Below are 12,174 nucleotides of genomic sequence, written 5' to 3' on the forward strand. Positions count from 1 at the left end.
GTTTTACAGGGTGGCATTATGGCTTTCATAAAAAGTTCTTTCGAAGAATTCCAGTTTGTCAGCAGATAGTATCGCCACGAAAAACCTTCCTTGCACAATGGCTTGCTGTTCTAGGAGAATGATTCTCGCTCATGTTCAAATTCCGGGTGAGCCCGTACAGTTGTCGCATGTTTTATGAGGGCGTCGAGGTTTACACAGAGGCCTTTTTCAGAGAATGCCGGTTTGTCAGCAGATAGTGTTGCCATGTAAAGTTGCTGATTTTCATTGGCTCGTTGGTCTAGGGGTATGATTCTCGCTTTGGGTGCGAGAGGTCCCGTGTTCAAATCCCGGACGAGCCCTTGTGGTCATTTTTTGTTTTGAGGGACAGCTTGACTTTCACAGAGGCCTGTTTCAACGCCAGTTTCCAAGCATTAGATAGCCTCTAATGAGTGTCTTGGTTCCATGGTGTAATGGTTAGCACTCTGGACTTTGAATGCAGTGATCCGAGTTCAAATCAGCTTGACTTTCACAGAGGCCTGTTTCAACGCCAGTTTCCGAGCATTAGATAGCCTATTGCAAGCGTCTTGGTTCCATGGTGTAATGGTTAGCATTCTGGACTTTGAATCCAGTGATCCGAGTTCAAATCTCGGTGGAACCTCTTCCTGCTAAAATCTGTGAAACGGGTGAGATCAATTTACTTCACTGAAGCAGCTGGACAACAACAACAAAAATTTATAAGCAAACGAGTGACTCACCTTGTTGGTCTAGGGCTGCGATTCTGAAGGTATGTTCTGACTAAATTGTTACATAAAGATTTATGACCATGCGCTGCTTCTGACGCCATGTGAAAACTTCAAGTTTTAGTGGCTCGTTGGTCTAAGGGTTTGAGTTTTCGCTTTGGGTGTGAGAGGTCCCGGATTCAAATCCTGGATGAGCCCTTTAAGTTCTCTTGTGTTTTACAGGGCGGCAATATGGCTTTCATAAAAACTTCTTTCGAAGAATTCCAGTTTGTCAGCAGATAGTATCGCCACGAAAAACCTTTCTTTGCACAGTGGCTTGCTGTTCTAGGAGAATGATTCTCGCTCATGTTGAAATTCCGGGTGAGCCCGTACAGTTGTCGCATGTTTTATGAGGGCGTCGAGGTTTACACAGAGGCCTTTTTCAGAGAATGCCGGTTTGTCAGCAGATAGTGTTGCCATGCAAAGTTCCTGATTTTCATTGGCTCGTTGGTCTAGGGGTATGATTCTCGCTTAGGGTGCGAGAGGTCCTGGGTTCAAATCCTGGACGAGCCCTTGTGGTTGTTTTTTGTTTTGAGGGACAGCTTGACTTTCACAGAGGCCTGTTTCAACGCCAGTTTCCGAGCATTAGATAGCCTCTAATGAGTGTCTGGGTTCCATGGTGTAATGGTTAGCACTCTGGACTTTGAATCCAGTGATCCGAGTTCAAATCTTGGTGGAACCTCTTCCTTCTTAAATTTGTGTAACGGGTGAGATCAATTTACTTCACTGAAGCAGCTGGACAACAACAACAAAAATTTATAAGCAAACGAGTGACTCACTTTGTTGGTCTTGGAATCCAGTGCTCCGAATTCAAATCTCGGTGGAACATCTTCCTTCTCTCCTTGCAGCTTCAAATCAGGGAAGAGAATGAGACCGTTTTCAATCACACCAATCAGTGAGTGGTTCTGATACTCTACGCTTAGATAGCTATTTGATGCTATCACTATCCTCCTCCACCAATGACTTACTCAATGTTATGTGTGATTTTGCCATGCAGCTTAAATCTGTGAAACGGGTGAGATCAATTTAGTTCACTGAAGCAGCTGGACAACAACAACAAAAATTTATAAGCAAACGAGTGACTCACCTTGTTGGTCTAGGGCTGCGATTTTGAAGGTATGTTCTGACTCAATTGTTACATAATGATTTATGACCATGCGCTGCTTCTGAAGCCATGTGAAAACTTCAAGTTTTAGTGGCTCGTTGGTCTAAGGGTTTGAGTTTTCGCTTTGGGTGTGAGAGGTCCCGGATTCAAATCCTGGATGAGCCCTTTAAGTTGTCTTGTGTTTTACAGTGCGGCATTATGGCTTTCATAAAAACTTCATTTAAAGAATTCCAGTTTGTCAGCAGATAGTATCGCCACGAAAAACCTTCCTTGCACAGTGGCTTGCTGTTCTAGGAGATTGATTCTCGCTCATGTTCAAATTCTGGTTGAGCCCATACAGTTGTCGCATGTTTTATGAGGACATCGAGGTTTATACAGAGGCCTTTTTCAGAGAATTCTGGTTTGTCAGCAGATAGTGTTGCCATGTAAATTTCTTGAATTCCATTGGCTCGTTGGTCTAGGGGTATGATTCTCGCTTAGGGTGCGAGAGGTCCTGGGTTCAGCGCCCGGACGAGCCCTTACGGTTGTTTTTTGTTTTGAGGGACAGCTTGACTTTCACAGAGGCCTGTTTCAACGCCAGTTTCCGAGCATTAGATAGCCGTTTGTAAGCGTCTTGGTTCCATGGTGTAATGGTTAGCACTCTGGACTTTGAATCCAGTGATCCGAGTTCAAATCTCGGTGGAACCTCTTCCTTCTTAAGTCTGTGAAACGGGTGAGATCAATTTACTTCACTGAAGCAGCTGGACAACAACAACAAAAATTTATAAGCAAACGAGTGACTCACCTTGTTGGACTAGGGCTGCGATTCTGAAGGCATCTTCTCACTCAATTGTTACATAAAGATTTATGACCATGCGCTGCGTCTGACGCCATGTGAAAACTTTAAGTTTTAGTGGCTCGTTGGTCTAAGGTTTTGAGTTTTCGCTTTGGGTGTGAGAGGTCCCGGATTCAAATCCTGGATGAGCCCTTTAAGTTGTCTTGTGTTTTACAGGGTGGCATTATGGCTTTCATAAAAAGTTCTTTCGAAGAATTCCAGTTTGTCAGCAGATAGTATCGCCACGAAAAACCTTCCTTGCACAATGGCTTGCTGTTCTAGGAGAATGATTCTCGCTCATGTTCAAATTCCGGGTGAGCCCGTACAGTTGTCGCATGTTTTATGAGGGCGTCGAGGTTTACACAGAGGCCTTTTTCAGAGAATGCCGGTTTGTCAGCAGATAGTGTTGCCATGTAAAGTTGCTGATTTTCATTGGCTCGTTGGTCTAGGGGTATGATTCTCGCTTTGGGTGCGAGAGGTCCCGTGTTCAAATCCCGGACGAGCCCTTGCGGTCATTTTTTGTTTTGAGGGACAGCTTGACTTTCACAGAGGCCTGTTTCAACGCCAGTTTCCAAGCATTAGATAGCCTCTAATGAGTGTCTTGGTTCCATGGTGTAATGGTTAGCACTCTGGACTTTGAATCCAGTGATCCGAGTTCAAATCAGCTTGACTTTCACAGAGGCCTGTTTCAACGCCAGTTTCCGAGCATTAGATAGCCTATTGCAAGCGTCTTGGTTCCATGGTGTAATGGTTAGCATTCTGGACTTTGAATCCAGTGATCCGAGTTCAAATCTCGGTGGAACCTCTTCCTGCTTAAATCTGTGAAACGGGTGAGATCAATTTACTTCACTGAAGCAGCTGGACAACAACAACAAAAATTTATAAGCAAACGTGTGACTCACCTTGTTGGTCTAGGGCTGCGATTCTGAAGGTATGTTCTGACTAAATTGTTACATAAAGATTTATGACCATGCGCTGCTTCTGACGCCATGTGAAAACTTCAAGTTTTAGTGGCTCGTTGGTCTAAGGGTTTGAGTTTTCGCTTTGGGTGTGAGAGGTCCCGGATTCAAATCCTGGATGAGCCCTTTAAGTTCTCTTGTGTTTTACAGGGCGGCAATATGGCTTTCATAAAAACTTCTTTCGAAGAATTCCAGTTTGTCAGCAGATAGTATCGCCACGAAAAACCTTTCTTTGCACAGTGGCTTGCTGTTCTAGGAGAATGATTCTCGCTCATGTTGAAATTCCGGGTGAGCCCGTACAGTTGTCGCATGTTTTATGAGGGCGTCGAGGTTTACACAGAGGCCTTTTTCAGAGAATGCTGGTTTGTCAGCAGATAGTGTTGCCATGCAAAGTTCCTGATTTTCATTGGCTCGTTGGTCTAGGGGTATGATTCTCGCTTAGGGTGCGAGAGGTCCCGGGTTCAAATCCCGGACGAGCCCTTGTGGTTGTTTTTTGTTTTGAGGGACAGCTTGACTTTCACAGAGGCCTGTTTCAACGCCAGTTTCCGAGCATTAGATAGCCTCTAATGAGTGTCTGGGTTCCATGGTGTAATGGTTAGCACTCTGGACTTTGAATCCAGTGATCCGAGTTCAAATCTTGGTGGAACCTCTTCCCTCTTAAATTTGTGTAACGGGTGAGATCAATTTACTTCACTGAAGCAGCTGGACAACAACAACAAAAATTTATAAGCAAACGAGTGACTCACTTTGTTGGTCTTGGAATCCAGTGCTCCGAATTCAAATCTCGGTGGAACATCTTCCTTCTCTCCTTGCAGCTTCAAATCAGGGAAGAGAATGAGACCGTTTTCAATCACACCAATCAGTGAGTGGTTCTGATACTCTACGCTTAGATAGCTATTTGATGCTATCACTATCCTCCTCCACCAATGACTTACTCAATGTTATGTGTGATTTTGCCATGCAGCTTAAATCTGTGAAACGGGTGAGATCAATTTAGTTCACTGAAGCAGCTGGACAACAACAACAAAAATTTAAAAGCAAACGAGTGACTCACCTTGTTGGTCTAGGGCTGCGATTTTGAAGGTATGTTCTGACTCAATTATCACATAATGATTTATGACCATGCGCTGCTTCTGAAGCCATGTGAAAACTTCAAGTTTTAGTGGCTCGTTGGTCTAAGGGTTTGAGTTTTCGCTTTGGGTGTGAGAGGTCCCGGATTCAAATCCTGGATGAGCCCTTTAAGTTCTCTTGTGTTTTACAGGGCGGCATTATGGCTTTCATAAAAACTTCATTTAAAGAATTCCAGTTTGTCAGCAGATAGTATCGCCACGAAAAACCTTCCTTGCACAGTGGCTTGCTGTTCTAGGAGATTGATTCTCGCTCATGTTCAAATTCTGGTTGAGCCCATACAGTTGTCGCATGTTTTATGAGGACGTCGAGGTTTATACAGAGGCCTTTTTCAGAGAATTCCGGTTTGTCAGCAGATAGTGTTGCCATGTAAATTTCTTGAATTTCATTGGCTCGTTGGTCTAGGGGTATGATTCTCGCTTAGGGTGCGAGAGGTCCTGGGTTCAGCGCCCGGACGAGCCCTTACGGTTGTTTTTTGTTTTGAGGGACAGCTTGACTTTCACAGAGGCCTGTTTCAACGCCAGTTTCCGAGCATTAGATAGCCCTTTGTAAGCGTCTTGGTTCCATGGTGTAATGGTTAGCACTCTGGACTTTGAATCCAGTGATCCGAGTTCAAATCTCGGTGGAACCTCTTCCTTCTTAAGTCTGTGAAACGGGTGAGATCAATTTACTTCACTGAAGCAGCTGGACAACAACAACAAAAATTTAAAAGCAAACGAGTGACTCACCTTGTTGGTCTAGGGCTGCGATTTTGAAGGTATGTTCTGACTCACTTGCTACATAAAGACTTATGACCATGCGCTGCTTCTGACGCCATGTGAAAACTTCAAGTTTTAGTGGCTCGTTGGTCTAAGGGTTTGAGTTTTCGCTTTGGGTGTGAGAGGTCCCGGATTCAAATCCTGGATGAGCCCTTTAAGTTCTCTTGTGTTTTACAGGGCGGCATTATGGCTTTCATAAAAACTTCATTTGAAGAATTCCAGTTTGTCAGCAGATAGTATCGCCACGAAAAACCTTCCTTGCACAGTGGCTTGCTGTTCTAGGAGAATGATTCTCGCTCATGTTCAAATTCTGGTTGAGCCCATACAGTTGTCGCATGTTTTATGAGGGCGTCGAGGTTTACACAGAGGCCTTTTTCAGAGAATGCCGGTTAGTCAGCAGATAGTGTTGCCATGTAAAGTTCGTGATATTCGTTGGAGTGTATCATGTGTTGATGTATATGTAAAGACTGTGTCATGTGTGCATATGTATGGCATTTGCATGTAAAGAGTATCATGTGTGCATATGTATGGACTGTATCATATATGAGAACGTAAACAAAGACGGGGCAGCGCGAGCTAAGCTAAAGCTAACACCACACCGGCTCTCTTTACCCAGCATCTTTCTCGCCAATGTATGGTCACTGGTGAACAAAATGGATGAGATTCGACTGCGCATCAATCACAGCAAAAGATTATGGAACTGTAATGTCATGATTTTCACAGAAACATGGCTAAACAGCGGGATACCAGAAAACGCTGTATCGCTAACTGAGCATCAAATATTCAGAGCAGACAGAACGGCGGATGACTCCGGTAAGACCAGAGGCAGAGGATTATGCATTTATATTAACAAAGCTTGGTGCACAAACTCTGTCATCGTTGGGAGACATTGCTCTGTTAACCTGGAATTTCTAATGGTTAAATGTAGACAGTTTTATCTGCCACGGGAGTTCACCTTCACCATAATAACTGCCGCTTATATCCCTCCCGACGCTGATGCCAAGCTTGCTATGAATGAATTTCATGCAGCCATTAGCAAACAACAGCCTGCTCACCCGGAGGCTGCTTTTATTGTTGTGGGGATTTTAATCACTCAAACTTAAAGACAGTGCTCCCCAAATTCCATCAAAACATTTTCTGCCACACAAGGGGAAACAAAACTTTAGACCAAGTTTACACAAACATGGCTGAAGCATATGCTGTGACCCCCCTCCCCCACTTGGGTCAATCAGATCACTTTTCTTTGTTTCTCACCCCCAAGTACTCACCCCTCGTCAACCGTGTGAAGGACCATCAAAGTGTGGCCAGCGGGGGTGGACTCCACACTCCAGGACAGGTTTGACATTGACAGTTACACTTCCTCTGTTCTGGAATATATCTACACCACCATAGACAGTGTTACAACCCAGAAACAGATCACCACATACCCAAATCAAAAGCCATGGATAAACAAGGAGGTGCGCCTCCTGCTGAAGGCACGCAACACTGCCTTCAGATCAGGGGATGCACAGGCCTACAGCACTTCCAGGGCTAATCTGAAGAGGGGCATCAAAAAGGCCAAGCACTGCTACAAGCTAAAGCTAGAGGAGCACTTTTCCAACTCTGATCCTCGGCACAAGGGGACAGGCCATCCAGGCCATCAGCAACTACAAACCCAGCCAGTCCACCCCCACAGCCACAAATGTCTCCTTCCTGAACGAGCTAAATGACTTTTATGCCCGCTTTGAAAGAGACAATACAGAACCCTACACCAGGAACACTACCTCAACCAACCACTCACCTATCACACTCACCTCCTCAGAAGTCTACACCGCACTGAGTCGGATCAATGTGCGTAAGGCTGCTGGACCAGACGGTATCCCTGGGCGCGTCCTCAAAGCATGTGCAGAACAGCTCACTGGGGTATTCACAGACATTTTCAACCTGTCACTTAACCTAGCAACTGTGCCAACATGCTTTAAAACCACCTCTATTGTGCCAGTGCCCAAACATTCCAGCCCAACATGCCTGAATGACTACCGCCCTGTAGCACTCACACCCATCATCATGAAGTGCTTCAAGCGGTTGGTCCTGGCACATCTGAAAGACTCTCTGCCATCCACACTGGACCCACATCAGTTTGCCTACCCTGGCAACAGAAGCACAGAAGATGCCGTCTCCATAGCACTGCACTGTCCTCACACACCTGGACAATAAAAACACTTATGCACGAATGCTGTTTGTTGACTTCAGCTCAGCATTCAACACTGTCATACCCTCTAAGTTACTGATCAAACTCAGAGACCTGGATATCGACACGTCTCTCTGCAACTGGGTTATGGGCTTTCTGACTAACAGACCTCAGAATGTTAGATCAGGCCACATCTGCTCAACCACCGTCACACTCAACACTGGTGTACCACAGGGCTGCGTGCTGAGCCCCTTCCTCTACTCCCTTTTTACCATCGACTGTAGGCCTGTGAACAGATCCAACACCATCATCAAATTTGCAGATGACACCACAGTGATTGGTCGAATCAGCAATAATGATGAGACTGCCTACAGGGAGGAGATACAGCATCTGGCCACTTGGTGCACCGACAATAATCTGCTCCTTAACACCAACAAGACCAAGGAGCTCATTGTGGACTTCAGGAAGAGACGAACAGGCTCGCATGATCCCATCCACATTAATGGGATGGCCGTTGAGCCTGTCTCATCTTTCAAGTTCCTGGGGACCCACATATCAAAGGACCTTTCCTGGACCACCAACACCTCCAGCCTGGTCAAGAAGGCTCACCAGCGCCTATTCTTCTTGAGGCAACTAAAGAAGAACCAGCTTTCATCAACTGTCTTGGTGAACTTCTACCGCTGCACAATAGAAAGCATCCTGACCAACTGCATCACAGTCTGGTATGAAAGCTGCTCTGTTGCTGAGCGTAAGGCACTGCAGCGGGTGGTGAAAACTGCCCAACGCATCACAGGGACTACACTGCCAGCCATAGAGGATATCCAGAAGAAACACTGTCTGCGCCGAGCACGCAGTATTCTTAAGGACACCACTCCCCCTGCTTACAGACTGTTTTCTCTCCTGCCTTCCGGCAGGCGCTTCAGGCTCCCCCGGACAAAAACCAGCAGACTGAGGAAAAGCTTTTTCCCCAGAGCTGTCTTCCTTTTGAACTCTGCCCCTCACTGACTCTTTTGCCCCCCCCCCCCCCCCAATACACCCTCCACACTCCTCTAACTTATACTCCTCACAATCACTGCACTATTAAACACTTGCACATTTAAAGTTTGCACATATTCATTGCACTGATTCATTTACTTGAACTGTACATACCCACTGCACATAGACATTTGTAATTATGTTTATCTGTCTGCACACTTCTGCTATTAATAGCATCCTGTACATATATTCATTTATTGTAAATCTGTTCATAGCTAATACAACCTGTATATAATGTTCATAGTACATCCATCTGTAAATATTACCATCATTTTTCTAAACCTTTACTTTATAACTTATACCTATATCCTGCACTTGCTGCTATTGCACTGCTGGTTAGACCGAAACTGCATTTCGTTGCCTTGTACTAGTACATGTGTAATGTCAATAAAGTTGAATCTGATCTAATCTAATCATATATAGAGTGTATCATGTGTGCATATGTATGGAGTGTGTTGATGTATGAAATGTATATGTAAAGATTGTATCATGTGTGCCTATGTATGGAATGTATATGTAAAGACTGTATCATGTGTGCATCTGTATGGAATGTATGTGTATGGCTTGTATCATGATGTTGATATATAAAAATGTATATGTAAAGACTGTATCATGTGTGCATATGTATGGTACTTACATGTAAAGAGTATCATGTATGGATTACACATGTAAAGAGTCTGTGTATATGTATATGTAAATATCATGTATGTATGTATGAAATGTATGGAGTGTATCATATATGAATGGAATGTATATGTAAAGATTGTATCATGTATGTATATGTAAAGAGTGTATATGTATGAAATGTATACGTAAAGACTGTATCATGCGTGTATATGTATAGAATATATGTAAAGAGTTTATCATATGTGCTTATGTATGGAGTGTATCGTACCAGTACCAGTGTACCAGTAGTGCAGAGGTAAGTAACTTACCTGTCACGCCAGGGACCCGGGTTCTATTCCAGACTTTGACAGGATTGTATCATATATATATAGATTGTATCATGTGTGCATATGTATGGAAAGTATGTGTATGACTTGTATCAAAAGTTGCTGATTTTCATTGGCTCGTTGGTCTAGGGGTATGATTCTCGCTTTGGGTGCGAGAGGTCCTGGGTTCAATCCCGGACGATCCCTTGCGGTTGTTTTTTGTTTTGAGGGACAGCTTGACTTTCACAAAGGACTGTTTCAACTTCAGTTTCCGAGCATTAGATAGCCTCTATTGAGCGTGTTGGTTCCATGGTGTAATGGTTAGCACTCTGGACTTTGAATCCAATGATCCGAGTTCAAATCTCGGTGGAACCTCTTCCTGCTTAAATCTGTAAAACGGGTGAGATTAATTTACTTCACTGAAGCAGCTGGACAACAACAACAAAAATTTATAAGCAAACGAGTGACTCACCTTGTTGGTCTAGGGCTGTGATTCTGAAGGTATGTAATTGTTACATAAAGATTTATGACCATGCGCTGCTACTGACCCATGTGAAAACTTCAAGTTTTAGTGGCTCGTTGGTCTAAGGGTTTGAGTTTTCGCTTTGGGTGTGAGAGGTCCCGGATTCAAATCCTGGATGAGCCCTTTAAGTTGTCTTGTGTTTTACAGGGCGGCATTATGGCTTTCATAAAAACTTCTTTCGAAGAATTCCAGTTTGTCAGCAGATAGTATCGCCACGAAAAACCTTCCTTGCACAGTGGCTTGCTGTTCTAGGAGAATGATTCTCGCTCATGTTCAAATTCCGGGTGAGCCCGTACAGTTGTCACATGTTTTATGAGGGCGTCGAGGTTTACACAGAGGCCTTTTTCAGAGAATGACGGTTTGTCAGAAGATAGTGTTGCCATGTAAAGCTCCTACTTTTCATTGGCTTGTTGGTCTAGGGGTATGATTCTCGCTTTGGGTGCGAGAGGTCCCGGGTTCAAATCCCGCACGAGCCCTTGCGGTTGTTTTTTGTTTTGAGGGACAGCTTGACTTTCAAAGAGGCCTGTTTCAACACCAGTTTCCGAGCATTAGATAGCCTATTGCAAGTGTCTAGGTTCCATGGTGTAATGGTTAGCACTCTGGACTTTGAATCTAGTGATCCGAGTGCACATCTCGGTGGAACCTCTTCCTTTTTAAATCTGTGAAACCGGTGAGATCAATTTACTTCACTGAAGCAGCTGGACAACAACAACAAAAATTTATACGCAAACGAGTGACTCACCTTGTTGGTCTAGGACTGCGATTTTGAAGGTACATTCCGACCAATTGTTACATAATGTTTTATGACCATGCGCTGCTTCTGACGCCATGTGAAAACTTCAAGTTTTAGTGTCTTATTGGTCTAGGGGTATGATTCTCGCTTCGGATGCGAGAGGTCCCGGGTTCAAATCTTGGATGAGACCTTGCAGCTGTCTTGTGTTTTACGGGGCGGCATTATGGCTTTCATAAAAACTTCTTTCGAAGAATTCCAGTTTGTCAGCAGATAGTATCGCCACGAAAAACCTTCCTTGCACAGTGGCTTTGAAGTGAATGAGACCATTTTCAATCACACCATTCAGTGAGTGGTTCTGATACTATACGCTGAGATAGCTATTTGATGCTATCACCATCCTCCTCCACCAATGACTTACTCAATGTTATGTGTAATTTTGCCATGCAGCTTAAATCTGTGAAACGGGTGAGATCAATTTACTTCACTGAAGCAGCTGGACAACAACAACAACAAAAATTTATAAGCAAACGAGTGACTCACCTTGTTGGACTTGGGCTGCGATTCTAAAGGCATCTTCTCACTCAATTGTTACATAAAGATTTATGACCATGCGCTGCGTCTGACGCCATGTGAAAACTTTAAGTTTTAGTGGCTCGTTGGTCTAAGGTTTTGAGTTTTCGCTTTGGGTGTGAGAGGTCCTGGATTCAAATCCTGGATGAGCCCTTTAAGTTGTCTTGTGTTTTACAGGGCGGCATTATGGCTTTCATAAAAAGTTCTTTCGAAGAATTCCAGTTTGTCAGCAGATAGTATCGCCACGAAAAACCTTCCTTGCACAATGGCTTGCTGTTCTAGGAGAATGATTCTCGCTCATGTTCAAATTCCGGGTGAGCCCGTACAGTTGTCGCATGTTTTATGAGGGCGTCGAGGTTTACACAGAGGCCTTTTTCAGAGAATGCCGGTTTGTCAGCAGATAGTGTTGCCATGTAAAGTTGCTGATTTTCATTGGCTCGTTGGTCTAGGGGTATGATTCTCGCTTTGAGTGCGAGAGGTCCCGTGTTCGAATCCCGGACGAGCCCTTGTGGTTGTTTTTTGTTTTGAGGGACAGCTTGACTTTCACAAAGGCCTGTTTCAACGCCAGTTTCCGAGCATTAGATAGCCTCTATTGAGTGTGTTGGTTCCATGGTGTAATGGTTAGCACTCTGGACTTTGAATCCAGTTATCCGAGTTCAAATCTCGGTGGAACCTCTTCCTTCTTAAAT

At 44.3% G+C, this 12,174-nt stretch overlaps 13 non-coding genes across 13 annotated transcripts; all 13 read left to right on the forward strand.

Moving 5' to 3' along the window:
* Positions 1-266: 266 nt before the first annotated feature.
* On the forward strand, positions 267-338 carry trnap-ugg (transfer RNA proline (anticodon UGG)). Its single transcript has one exon. It is a non-coding gene; the product is annotated as a tRNA-Pro (tRNA).
* Positions 339-565: 227 nt separating this feature from the next.
* Positions 566-637, forward strand: trnaq-uug (transfer RNA glutamine (anticodon UUG)). The gene has a single exon. It is a non-coding gene; the product is annotated as a tRNA-Gln (tRNA).
* A 562-nt stretch (positions 638-1,199) lies between these two features.
* Positions 1,200-1,271, forward strand: trnap-agg (transfer RNA proline (anticodon AGG)). Its single transcript has one exon. It is a non-coding gene; the product is annotated as a tRNA-Pro (tRNA).
* Positions 1,272-1,368: 97 nt separating this feature from the next.
* Positions 1,369-1,440, forward strand: trnaq-uug (transfer RNA glutamine (anticodon UUG)). The gene has a single exon. It is a non-coding gene; the product is annotated as a tRNA-Gln (tRNA).
* A 1,038-nt stretch (positions 1,441-2,478) lies between these two features.
* On the forward strand, positions 2,479-2,550 carry trnaq-uug (transfer RNA glutamine (anticodon UUG)). The gene has a single exon. It is a non-coding gene; the product is annotated as a tRNA-Gln (tRNA).
* A 561-nt stretch (positions 2,551-3,111) lies between these two features.
* On the forward strand, positions 3,112-3,183 carry trnap-ugg (transfer RNA proline (anticodon UGG)). Its single transcript has one exon. It is a non-coding gene; the product is annotated as a tRNA-Pro (tRNA).
* A 227-nt stretch (positions 3,184-3,410) lies between these two features.
* trnaq-uug (transfer RNA glutamine (anticodon UUG)) lies at positions 3,411-3,482 on the forward strand. Its single transcript has one exon. It is a non-coding gene; the product is annotated as a tRNA-Gln (tRNA).
* A 562-nt stretch (positions 3,483-4,044) lies between these two features.
* On the forward strand, positions 4,045-4,116 carry trnap-agg (transfer RNA proline (anticodon AGG)). The gene has a single exon. It is a non-coding gene; the product is annotated as a tRNA-Pro (tRNA).
* Positions 4,117-4,213: 97 nt separating this feature from the next.
* On the forward strand, positions 4,214-4,285 carry trnaq-uug (transfer RNA glutamine (anticodon UUG)). Its single transcript has one exon. It is a non-coding gene; the product is annotated as a tRNA-Gln (tRNA).
* A 1,038-nt stretch (positions 4,286-5,323) lies between these two features.
* On the forward strand, positions 5,324-5,395 carry trnaq-uug (transfer RNA glutamine (anticodon UUG)). The gene has a single exon. It is a non-coding gene; the product is annotated as a tRNA-Gln (tRNA).
* Positions 5,396-9,962: 4,567 nt separating this feature from the next.
* Positions 9,963-10,034, forward strand: trnaq-uug (transfer RNA glutamine (anticodon UUG)). The gene has a single exon. It is a non-coding gene; the product is annotated as a tRNA-Gln (tRNA).
* A 552-nt stretch (positions 10,035-10,586) lies between these two features.
* Positions 10,587-10,658, forward strand: trnap-ugg (transfer RNA proline (anticodon UGG)). Its single transcript has one exon. It is a non-coding gene; the product is annotated as a tRNA-Pro (tRNA).
* Positions 10,659-12,088: 1,430 nt separating this feature from the next.
* On the forward strand, positions 12,089-12,160 carry trnaq-uug (transfer RNA glutamine (anticodon UUG)). Its single transcript has one exon. It is a non-coding gene; the product is annotated as a tRNA-Gln (tRNA).
* Positions 12,161-12,174: the final 14 nt, after the last annotated feature.

Source organism: Danio aesculapii, chromosome 9 (genome assembly GCF_903798145.1).
Source record: "Danio aesculapii chromosome 9, fDanAes4.1, whole genome shotgun sequence".
NCBI classification, from domain to species: domain Eukaryota; kingdom Metazoa; phylum Chordata; class Actinopteri; order Cypriniformes; family Danionidae; genus Danio; species Danio aesculapii.